This window comes from Amphibalanus amphitrite, unplaced genomic scaffold (genome assembly GCF_019059575.1).
Source record: "Amphibalanus amphitrite isolate SeventyFive unplaced genomic scaffold, NRLGWU_Aamphi_draft 000240F_arrow, whole genome shotgun sequence".
Lineage (NCBI taxonomy): Eukaryota > Metazoa > Arthropoda > Thecostraca > Balanomorpha > Balanidae > Amphibalanus > Amphibalanus amphitrite.
In genome coordinates this window covers 117,699-130,000 of record NW_024881735.1, presented here as the reverse complement: position 1 = coordinate 130,000, position 12,302 = coordinate 117,699, and the positions used below count along the sequence as shown (strand labels likewise).

Sequence of the window (12,302 nt, the reverse complement as noted above, 5' to 3'; positions counted from 1 at the left end):
ACCTTTCAAGGTCAAATCATAGTTCATTCGACGCGTCTCGACGAGAGGAGCACGATGCAGGAAAAAGTAATGTCATGGCTCTTTTGAGTCAAAATTTATTGCCGAAATAACGCTTTTCGTAAAAACGGCTATTTTTGGAGTTTTTGCCCTCTGGAGGCTAAACTGTTGACCTGAGGTCAAATCTGAGAACATTATTCAGAAAGTTCTGTAAAAGGGCTATCGAATGCGCTTTTCCGCGGCGCTGTTATAGCTCTATCGGTTCCCGAGATAGCCGTTGGCAGTTCCCAAAATGTTGAAATACAGGGTGACACAAAAAAGCCGTCATCACTAAAATTCGAATAACTTCGGAAGTTTTATTCAAATCATCACCAAACTTCGGCCACTTTAGGTCACACCTATGTAGCAGACATCCACCAAGTTTCAAGTCTTCACTACGAATACTTTTAGTAGAGTGTGTGTTTTACGGACGCTCCACAATGTGCTCCTGGTGAGCGCCCCGGCGCTGCAGGGCGTACGCACACCTGCATCCGGGGGCAAAATTGCCGATAACCCGATAAGAATAACGTTTCAGGGGTAGCACACCCCCTGAGCACTGTCTCCAGAGGCCATTGCACTCTGTAAAGTGCACAGCCATCGGGTTATCGACAACTTTGCCCGCCGGATGCAAGTGTGCCTACGCCCTGCAGCGCCGTGGCGCTCACCTGGAGCACATTGTGGAGCGTCAGTAAAACACACACTGTAGCCTGTAGAGTGTAGGTACTAAAAGTATTCGTAGTGAAGACTTGAAACTTGGTGGATGTATGCTACATAGGTGTGACCTTAACCCGCGCGGGGCTGGGGTCCCCAGCCGAACGCGCGGGGCTGGGGGGGGGGGGGGTAAATTTTACCCCCCCCTGTTATCTCCCGAACTAATGGTCCGATTTGGAAAATTCAAACGCCAATCGAAAGCTCTCATCACGAACTACTAAAAACATGTACTTAATTTAAAGTTTGAGGTCAAGGTCAAGGTCAGGTCAAGGGTACAAATTGCAAGTTTCTACAGTATCGGCCTTGCACCGTAGTTGCCGAAGGATGGAGTCATGGACTGAGACTGATCGCCCAAAACGTGTTCTTAGGCTACCAAGACAATATTAGTTGCATACAATATCATTCAGAGGTCAAGGTCAAGGTCAGGTCAGGTCAGGTCAGGTCACCAAAAAACAAAATATAGAAAAGGGCATGTGCGACACATGTTTTATGGGTCATTTTACTCATAGAATTCAATAGGCACACTCAATAAGTGATATGGACCACCTCTGGATGAATTTCAGGTCGAGGTCAGGTCAAGGTCAGGTCAAGTGAGGTCAAATTTTGAAGTTGGTTGTTAAGGCCTAAAAAGGTGTCTATCTGATGCAGTTTTTCACGGCGAATCGAATGGTGCTATTTTTGTTTCCGTACGAGGTCTAGAACTTCCAAAAAAGTCATTTTTCAAAAATGTTGTGTGTCGTGACGTCATAAAATTTTGAATAACTCCCACATTTTTGAACCGATTCTTCTAAAATTTGGTATGTAGGTGCACATAGACCACTTCTCTGACATATATTCCGGTTTTTTCGATAGACTCAAAATTTTGGATTTTATGATGATTTTCCCCAAAAAATTAGTTTTTTGAAACAATTTAGGCCAAAATCCAAAATTTTCAAAAAACCGAGATAGCCATTTGATAGACAAAGTAAAATTACGTATAACCTTTTTTGTTACATCTTGATTCCTTTAAAAATGAAGATGTTAGCGGCGTTTGAACTTTTGCCGTTTTTGAGGCGAAAATGGCGAACATGACGTCACTAAAACGTCAATTTCTCAAAAATTTTCCGACGGATTTCGCTCAAATTTTCAGGGAAGGTGTCAAATTGATGTAAGAAAAGGTACTGAAAGTTTGGCGGCGCTGCGCGCCGCCGTTTTTGAGATATCGCAAAAATTCGCGAGGGGGGGTAAAATTTACCCCCCCCAGCCCCGCGCGGGTTAACGCTCGCCCTGGCAGGGGGGGGGGGGTCGATGCGACCCCCCTAAGGTTTTTCGAAGATAGCGTAAAAACGGCGGCGCGCAGCGCCGCCAAATTTGGCACAACCTATGGGGCAACCTTTTTACATATGACCTGAAAATTTCAGGTCCGGGTGACCTTGGGTCAGGTCACCAGGTCAGAAAAACCGGTACAAGGTCATGGTCAAATTTCAATTTTCTTTTTGCACCTGTCCAACTCACAGTTTTTGACTGATTTCCTTCAAACTTTCAGGATGTGCTAAGTTCACCGAGTTGTATAACATATAGTTCGGGTTTTTTGAGGTCACTGACCTGAGGTCAGTTAGAGGTCATTACGTCGTAATGTTAAGCCTATGGGAAAATACTAAATTAAGAAAATACTGGAGATATCCGCTTCGTTCTATCCTTTTTGTGCTTTGAAACCACAGTACTTAACAGCAGGTCACTTGGTGCTTCTTTGTTTGGTGTACTTATCCATGGGTCAGGTCAAATGAGGTCAACTGAGGTCAAATGACGTTTTTGCCAATAACTTGGCACATAATGAAGTTAGAGCTTAAAAAATGGCGTCATTGTGTTCCTGGTGATCAGCCGAATCGAATGATATGCAATATGATGCAATTTGGTTAACTTGAACTTAATTTATTAATTCAAGTTTACTTAAAATTTAAGAAAAAATTTAAGTACATTTAAGCAAGCTAAAAAGTATATCATTCGACGCGCCTTGACGTGCTGAGTTCACTGGTGCTTTTATTTTTGCTCTATCTTAATTAGATCAAAAGTTATAAGCGAAAAACTTTTGACCTGTTTTTAGCGAAATTTTTATATTTATACCCCCCAAAACCCCCTAAATATTGACCTAGAGTAACCAAATTTGCACAGGGGCGAGAAATCCAGGGGGCCCACCTACCTACCAAATTTGGTGTTTCTAGGTGCCATAGGAGCCAATCGCGAGGGGGGGGGGTCGCATCGACCCCCCCCCCTGCCAGGCTGTGTTATGAAAAATGCCCTGCCAGGGCGAGGGTTAAGTGGCCGAAGTTTGGTGATGATCTAAATAAAACTTCCGAAGTTATTCGAAATTTGGTGATGACCGTTTTTTTTTTGTGTCACCCTGTAGTCAACATTTTACATTTGGTGACCTCTGGTGACCTGACCTTTGACCTGACCCAAAAAATGACTGAAGTGTTTTCGTCCTCATTTTGAACGTTCTTTCGATTGCCGCTTACCGCGTGTCGCTACGTGGCCCAGGAGCCGAGTTTGAAGGGGGGGAGAGTGTTCAGACACCCCCCCCCCCCTCCGGCCTCCGGCCCGGCGCGGAATCTCAGAGCACCGGCCCGGCGCGGGCTATAACTATCATCTGCCGTGGGACAGTGCAGTGATCCGACAGCAGCTCCTGACCGCGGGACAGTGGTCCAGGAGCAGTGCCTCCCCCGTGGCACAGTGGTCCGTCAGCAGCTCTTGTAGTAAGATAGTGGCCCAGTTGCGTGTCGCTCCACGGGATGCAGTGATCAGATTGTGTCGCTCCTCGCGGGACGCGGTCCGTCCGCAGAGCCTTCTCCGTGGGACAGTTGTTCGGTTGTGTCTCTCCGCGAAGAGAGACACAACCGAGAGACACAACGGGACATTGACCCGGTTGTGTCTCTCCTCGTGGGGCAGTAAGTCGTTTGTGTCTCCCCGTGGGACAGCGCGGCGGTCCGGTTGTGCCGCTCCCCGACGGGGCGCCGCTCGGCGGGTGGGACAGGCCGGCCATCGGCGCTGCAATGGATGGCCGGGCGTGGCGCGCCGCTCAAGACTGCATTGTGATGCTCCGCCACTTATTAATGTTCTCATTAGCTGGGCGCAATGGCCGGCAGCGCCGCCCGGCCCTGATCGTGCATGCCCCCCGCGTCCGCCACCGCCACAGAAGCCGTAATTAAAGCGTCGGACGGCGGACGGCGGCGCCGCCCACAGCGGCCAGCCCGGCCGGCGGCGGCGCATGCAGGGGTGCAGTGTAAGCATGGGGCTGCGGAGTCGATGGATTTTCGGCGACTCCGACTCCGACTCCGACTCCGGCTTTCAAAAACCAGCTCCGACTCCGACTCCGACTCCGGGCAGAATTGTCGACTCCGACCGACTCCAACTCCCGACTCCGACTCCGCAGACCTAGCAGGGCTGCGGAGTCGACAGATTTTCGGTGACTCCGACTCCGACTCCGGCTCGGGTTTCTAAAATCGACTCCGACTCCGACTCCGACTCCGGTCACAACTGTCGACTCCGACCGACTCCGACTCCGACTCCGACTCCGACTCCGCAGCCCTGAGTGTAAGGACGGCGGATGCAGGAATATAGCGACGGCTGCAGTGCTGGGGTGTAAGGACGACGGGTGCAGATGTATAGGAGTAGTCGGTCTATTATTCATAACCCAAAGTTGTCACTTCTTCAACTCGATGCCTTTCCGCATTGGGCTGATAGAGTTGGGAAATTATAAATAAAATAAAATATCGGGAGGTGTCAACGAGGGTTCAGCATTGTAAAGAGGCTGATGAATTAGCAAACCAAAAAGTCTACCAAACATGATTTTGTTTGAACTTCAAAAAGGCGAATTAGCTCCAAAAGTCGATAGAGGTCTAATATGTTTGTGAGCAAATAACAATGTTGGGTCACGAAACTTGCAAACCACGCATGCGGTCATTAGTCGCCACCAATACTTATTCTTGACAGGAATATGAGTTGGTGGTAAATAAACATTGACTTATACCATTCATCGGTAACAACTTACAATGCACAGGCTTAATTTCACATAACATTATGCAAGAATCAATTCATAATTCGTGCCGAACGGCCACTTATATGGCCAAATCGGTCCAGCTGAGGGCCGTGCCGACAGGTTTCCACCCTTCTGGGAGGACGGACACGCTGCAGCTACCGCTTTGCATTCGGTGTTTTTGCAGTTCGGAGAGCGATCCACTTTTTACGGCCGGCCGGTGATTGTCCGCCGCCGCGCGCGCCACTTCGGGAGAAAAACGGGGTCTAATAACCGAGCGCCGCGGGCCGGCTCCGCGCAGATTCCGGCGCTACCGGAGTTGGCAGCCTGCCAGGCCGGCGGCAGACGCAGCTCAGCCGTCTGGGTTTTTATCGGCCGTGATAACAGGCTGTCATGACCGAGCGGCGATTACGGCCGGCCCGCCCGTAATGGAAATCTGGACGGAATCCTCAGATAGGTATCAGCAATCGTGCATGTCAGCCGCGGCTCGTCGACGAGGCCTCCGCGAACCGACGGGGGTGGAGCCGGGTCTCAGGAAACCTGCGCTCTTCTTGATAGTGAACTCATTTAACAGGCCGTCCCGGTAAAAAACTAGCGTGCATTGCTGCCACGCCTGTCGCAATGGACAGCCAGTCTGCTGAACATCTGCGCGAATGACCTGCATCCTCCACATCCGGCGTGGGGCGGCCGCCGCGCCGGTTTAAAAAGCAGTCCTCGGCGGGCGGCGCGGCGGAGCTGGGCCGGCCGGCCGGGGGTCCTCAGTCCCATTCAGTCCTCGGTGGGGTGTGGGTCGGCGCCGGGCTCGGGTCGGGTCACCGCGCCGGCCGCACCGAGCCAGACGGGCCAGTTGTGCCGACTCACCACGGCTAAATCAAACAGATTATGTCGAATCACCGGACACCTTGCTGGGCGCAGCAATTCAGTCATTCGGGCGCGTTTTTGCTCAATGAGGCCTGCTCGCAGCTCGGCTGAGAGGCGCCCCTTCATACAGCGGCCGTCATGGTCAAGTATTAATGATTGGTTCTACGTCTCTGCCGCTCGGCCTCACTGTCCAGTTCTCTTGAAGCTAACTAAAGAGGATGAAAATTTTGATTTGACGGGGCCAAAATGATGTGCTGTATTTCTGGTCACCGTTGACTTACCGTTGAAAGGTGGTGATATCGACAAATCTTCAGGATGATTATTAGGGGATTGTTTTACCTGTTTCAAGAGAAGGATGCCTTTGAGTAGATTCGCTGAAAATTTGTCATCAGAGAGAAGACCCAGACAACATCCCTCTGGTGACAAATCTTCAACGGGTGACTGTAAGCAGCGCGATATTCATTCAAGTCTCGCAAGAGTAAACCTTGCTTTAAAACTAAAAAGAAATCGCAACACCATGAATGGAAATCCAGTGCAAAACAAGCCATAAACTTAACCTCAGTCACTAAATTTGCATCGATCGCCCACTTATCTGTTTGTAAACATCTCTATTATAATCCCATTCGTCATTCGACCCTTCCATTTTCATGTGTTGTTTCATCGTAATCGTACGCCACAATTTTCGGGAGAGTAAGCCATCATCCGACCGTGCCCCTGGCTCGGTCAAGTGGCCATGCCAGCATACCACAGCCGGATACCTACGAGAGCAGAACGAGCTGGGGCCAAGGTCGGCGGCACGGGTCAGGGGTCAGAGGTCAGGGGTCGACCGATCGACTGATGACCTGCGTCTGCGCGGGCAGCGACAGCGCCGTCGGCCGCCGCACACACTGATCAAACCTGGCAGGGAGTGGCCGGCCCGGTCACACCGAATCACGAGTCGCACTAAATCACGACCACCGAGGGTTACCGAGGACTATCACGACTACACGACTACCTATAGGTCCGAGGGCTCCGTGAACAGCGAGTGTCGCGGGACAGGACTGCCCATCGTGAAACGGCTCCGTGTCAGTGTGCTCGGGCCAAGGAAAGCTCGAGAGCCATGGTGTTGGCTACCAACAGAGCGCCCTAGACTTCCCATGCTCCTCGTAAGCTACTACGCGGTGCATGTGAGAGGTGTTAGCTGCGGTGCAGTGCCCCGGGGTCAGTGGTGGCTACCGCGCAGCGTCCCTGGGGCCACGGCTCTCCGCTGGCGTGCGCGGTAAGCCTGCCCTGTGACCGCACATCCCGGCCGATTACCGAGGCCCTAAGGTGCACGGTGGCCTGTCCGGCGGCGATTCCCACATATCATATCAGTTATCGCCAGCGCTGAGCCGACCGCGCCGGTCACGGCAGGCCGTCGGGCGCGCCGGAGCGATCGCTTTTACTGTTCATTATCCGTTAATTGGCGGCCGAGCTCCCGTTTAAGCGCACTTCAATTAAGGCTCACGCCAGCGCCGCCGAGTCGGGCTCGGCCGCGGCTCCGCTGTCGGCCCGTAGTTCGCACGAGGTGTCGACGGCCGTTAATTAGCCGGCACACGTAACCGGACGATTTAAATGCATTCAATCGATGTGGCTACCAATAAACAAGTGGCCGTGGTGAGAGAGGGTGCAGCCGATCACCGGGGTGCATGAACTCGGAATATGACAGCGGTGCCGTGGCGGAGCGAGTGTGGTGAGATGGAAACCAGGGTGATGCTGGGTGTGCCAGGATTTATAGTCGGTAGCTGAGAGCAGCTAATGATATTGGCATTTATTGGACAGGATGGGAAGGTGGCATGGGTCGGTGCGAGCGACTTTAGCGAGTGTCATTTGAGCGAACGTCATTTGAGCGAACCATTTTCAGCGACTGGCAACTTAGCGAATATCAAATTGAGCGATTATCAAATTTAGCGATTATCAATTTAAGCGAAAGCTATGTTTCAGCGACATCTTTTTCGTCGACTACAGTTTGAGCGACTGTCATTTCAGCGAAACACTTCATCGTCCCGTAACGGCGTATTTTTTTTTTCTTTTGTGAGCGTTCGTACAACGAATGTTTCCGGAACTTTTCATGGTTATTCGGAACTGGATGCCGGATGTCACGTTCAAAGTTCAGACATTAAGCTCCAAATTTGATGCCACATTTCTAAAAAATTACAGCGGTTCGATTTCACCCCCCCCCCCCCACACACACACACACCTGCTGTTTGCCAATAATGATGACCAAACGTTTGTTCAGAGATTCATATTGCTTGTGCTGTTTTTCGCGAAATTCCCTCGCTTGAATTTGGATCAGTTCCCCATGTTGTAAAATTTGTTCTTGCCCCAAGCACCGTACGAATTTCCAGATATTTGGGTGAGGGCCCTGAAACAAAGACTGGATCCCCCTGTGCCATCCCTCGAGTTTATTATTGGTCCTTGGCATTCCTTCCATCGTCCTATCTCTCACGTTCCACATTTCCAGATCAAAGTTGCAGAATGAGGCCAGATATTTTTGTGGTTTCCAAGCTTAGAAGAAAAGGCCGCGCGCAGCTTGAAGCATGACGCATACCAAGCGGGTATTCCAAGGGCAAGAATTCCCGCAAAGTAGCAAATGATTGACTTCCGTCGCGTTCGGTTTCGCTGTAACTGTGTTCGCTCAATTGGTCCCCATTGACCTCCATATATTCGCTCAATCTGGTTTCGCTGATTCTGGTCCTCGCTTATGTTGATAATCGCTGTGATTGAATTCGCCGACTTGACAATCGCTGAAAAAGTCAATCGCTTAAATTGATAATCGCTGAAAAGGCTTCGCTCAAATGTCATTCGCTGAAACGACGCTCGCTCAGGTGTCGCAGAACCGGCATGGGTTGGTTCGAGATGGATGCACTATCACAACGCTGGAAATGAGGCACTGCTCTCTATAGTATTGTGTTTGCTGGGTGTTGTGTAAGGTAAGAACATTAATCCAACGAAAATCCACTTTACATTCCGTTTTGCATAAGCCGCTCCGAGAAGGAAATACATAAGTTTACTCATAAAACTACTGGCCAAGAAAGAAGCACTTACCTACAATTGCTTAACTTTGGCATTCAAAGCTCTTCTCTGTGAGCGTTTGCTATCATCCTGATATGTTCTCAGCTAGAGCATAATAATAGGTAGGTACGATGCACTATCTCTCAGTAATGGCGACAGGGGGCAATATTTTGCCCCACTCGCGCTCGGAGGACGCCTACCACTGCTCATTTATTCAAGCGACACGAAAAATACGGTCGACGAAATACATCGCCCTGTCGGAGAACAAAGCCAAACGCGTCTCCCCGAGAGGGAAGCCACGCTTCTCACCGGCCAGCGGCCAAACGACGGGTCGCGACGATGGTCATCGCCGAGACGAACGTGAGAAATATGCCTGCCGCGCCGGCAACGGCGGCGAGCAGCGGCGCAGATGTGACGATAGCTACGCAGATGCGCCGATAGTGGCGCGTTGACGTGCTCGAGAGGGACACAGCGCGCGGTCCCTAGTGCCGGGGAGCTCTGTTCGTGTGAGCTGGGTGGCACTCCGCCTGGGATAGCTGGGATGAATAGGATGCGCGTGTCGGTGTGTAGTGCTTGGAAGGATGCGTTCACAATAGGGGGACACACTTTTGTGTGAAAAGATAATTGTAATTTTTATAGGGGAATTATTATTGATTGTTTGAAAAAAAAGACGGTAAGCATTTGCAATTTGCAATTTGCAATCCAAATCGCTTAGCGTCTTTTTTCAAACATTCAATAATAATTCCACTAAAATTTTAATTGCGGCTACAGCTATACTAGAGTTAAAACTTTGCATGGAACAGGAAGCACCGATGATTACGGACAATGATAGGCGTGCCTAAATCCTCTTAGGCTGAAAGATTTTGCTCACACCGCATCACACATGGTTAACATCCAGGTGACTCCCAACACGCTGTTACTCCGTCCGTATTGTGCCGACCAAATGTCTAAACGTCCCGGCGTGCTGCGAAAGCGCAGCTCCAGAAGTGCACCGTCACCGCTGTCTGTGCCGTCCTCCTCCCCAACAAAGGAAGTGCAGCGGAATAAAGTCGTCACAGCGAAACTCGGCTGGCCCCCCGGTGGGTGCACTCACACGCCTCTGTCGCACAATGTCACGCCATTCGCGAAAATTGCCGCTCTCCATTTAAAGACGCACATCAGAGGAAGAAAGTGTGAGAATTTGTCGCCGGGACTGTGCTCCGCCTTTGGGACGGGCGAGGGCGCATTGTGTCACCCTCCACCACCCACCCGCCTCGGTCCAGCTCCCAGCCGGTGCGGCTCATTAGATGCCGCTCGACAAGGCCGTCTGTCCAATTATTGTCCCGTGGCGCTGACACCTGGTGCCGACATCAGTCATCGCGCCGGGCTCTGAGCCGCAGCGAACGCGAGGCATTCACATGAGAGTCTCCTCGCTGAGGGAGGATGGCATTCACCACGTCTGGGGTTCGGATTACGGGCACGTTGGTACGGTATTCACAGCGAGACATTCAGATATCGGGCCAGACTGGATCAGTGGACAGACGCCAGTAATGTGATATCCGGCTCGGTGATTGCTGTTCCAAAAAGTATTCAGCCATGCTGATGGCTCTATGGCCAGAAAGGCATGCTCGCAGGATCGCGGACTTGATGGGTAAATACTCAATGGATTGGTGCATTACTTGATCTGCCGACGTCGTATCGAAGCTGATTTTGCATGAAAGGCAAATGCTTCAGTGAATGCCAAGATTCCGACACTGGCCTTCGAGTAGATCCTACATTTGCAGATTGCGTCGGTCGACTGCTGTCATTTTATGATCTGTTGAAAGACGCGCCAGCGATTCAAGGGGCCGCAAGTCCATGACCACTTGCGATGGCCTTGAGATTTTGTGATTCATAGGAGTAGGATCCGCACATCATGTAAACACAGGGCTATTTGAGCATCGATTTTGGTGATATTCGCTAAAGAAAATCGGAATCAATGTTAGTACTGCTGCATGTTGACAGAACTCATTTGCTTACACTGCATCACCCAAATACAAGCAATTCCATTTTTTTTTTTTAAAGTGTTAATTTCCATTTTCATTAGTCTTATCATTTTCATTTTCATTTCAAGCGTTGTATCGCAGCATGTTGTTGTTTCTTGTTGAGCTGAGAGCTCATTGATAAATTTAGCTCTATATAGTGATGGTATGTTTCCGCGTGGTTTGTGGTTAGGGCCTATATTTATTGCTATAAATAACTCTATATGCCACGAAACTGCGTTATGACATTGAACTAACAGACGACACGGGAGCGGGACGAGGGCGGACAGTCCTCTAACGAGCTTACGAGAGAGCGTGGCGGATGCAATCGCCGGTCGTGTCATCCCTTCACCCTGCAATTCACGGCGGGGAAAGTCGCCTATCTATTTAGCTGTCTTGTCTCATGTCTGATAACTAACAAGGCATGTCATATGAGCAAAACAATCACAAAACCACGGGACCCAGTGTACAAGCACATAAACCTTCATGTGAGAAGACAACGTCCAAACCCATACCACCATCACTATAATTTTGATACAGCTCACCCTTTCACAGTCACTCGGTCACTGACTTTTCGGCGTGCCGTGACTAACCTTTAGTGACGCGCCCCGCGCAGGTTTCAGCTCGGGGAGATTAAGTCGCAGCCAGCAGCTGTCATTAGACCCGGCCGGAGATGAATGGCCGGTGATTAGAATGTGGAGCGCCCGCGTAACAGCGTGGAGACGGTCGTCCTTCCAGCCGGTCGCCGGCCCACGGCGACAAAACCCTCAAAACACTGCCCGGGCCGCGGGCCGGGCGCCGCCCCGGGCCCGGGCGGGCATTGTGCGCCGCCCGGCGGGGCTCCGGGTCGGCAGCACCTGGGCGGACCCCTTCTGGACCCCTGGCCGAGAGGACGAATGAGGTGCGGCCGGCGGACCGGGCCGGGCTGGCAGGGAGGGTCCGGGAGGCGGGCAGTTCACCGAATGGAAGGGCGGAACGCTAGATGGAGTAGCCGCGATGGGAACGGAGGAATTTCTGAGCCAGAAACCACATTTATTATCAACACACTCGTGACTGGTCGGGGATGACTCAGGCGACTCAATGAAGGAAATGCCAGAAGAAATTGAACATGCTTTATATGATGCACAACGTTGTTTTATGATAATTTGATAACGCAGCACGGTCTTATGAACTTAAAATTTGCAATGTGAAGGCCTTAGCATGCGCTCCGGGCGTGGTCAAAGGACCATAACTCAGACGCTCTCATTTGGCTGGGTTATAGTGAACACATTGAGCAGTGCACCGACAAGACCCAGAACAAAGCGTCTATAAGAGGATGACCAGTGAAATCATTGCAGGTGCCCTCCCACCTGCACCGCACCGTAGGGCGAGAATTCCTTATGCAATGTACATATTGTAAGCATGCCATACTTGTATGTTGGAGTTTCATCTGAATTTTCAATATCTAATGCAGTTAAATAAAACTATAACAAGCAAGCACACTTACCACTGCATAGTTTCGTTCTTGCTTGCGCAGGCGCTGACTTGATACAGCAATAATGTTAGAAGATGCCGAGCAGTTCTGTAGAAGCAAACAAACACTGAACATGCGAACAGCGAAGGCGCTATGCAGCTTCCGCTGGTAGTTGCAAGATTGCTTAGGCGTGTAG

At 50.7% G+C, this 12,302-nt stretch overlaps 1 protein-coding gene across 1 annotated transcript in view; it reads right to left on the bottom strand.

Moving 5' to 3' along the window:
* The window catches only part of LOC122386088 (protein Dr1-like), a 75,689-nt gene extending 64,419 nt beyond the window's left edge, over positions 1-11,270 (bottom strand). Inside the window, exon 1 of the mRNA XM_043374908.1 lies at positions 11,247-11,270. The gene's annotated coding sequence lies outside the window, so the exon portion shown is untranslated. The remainder of the gene's footprint in view (positions 1-11,246) is intronic.
* Positions 11,271-12,302: the final 1,032 nt, after the last annotated feature.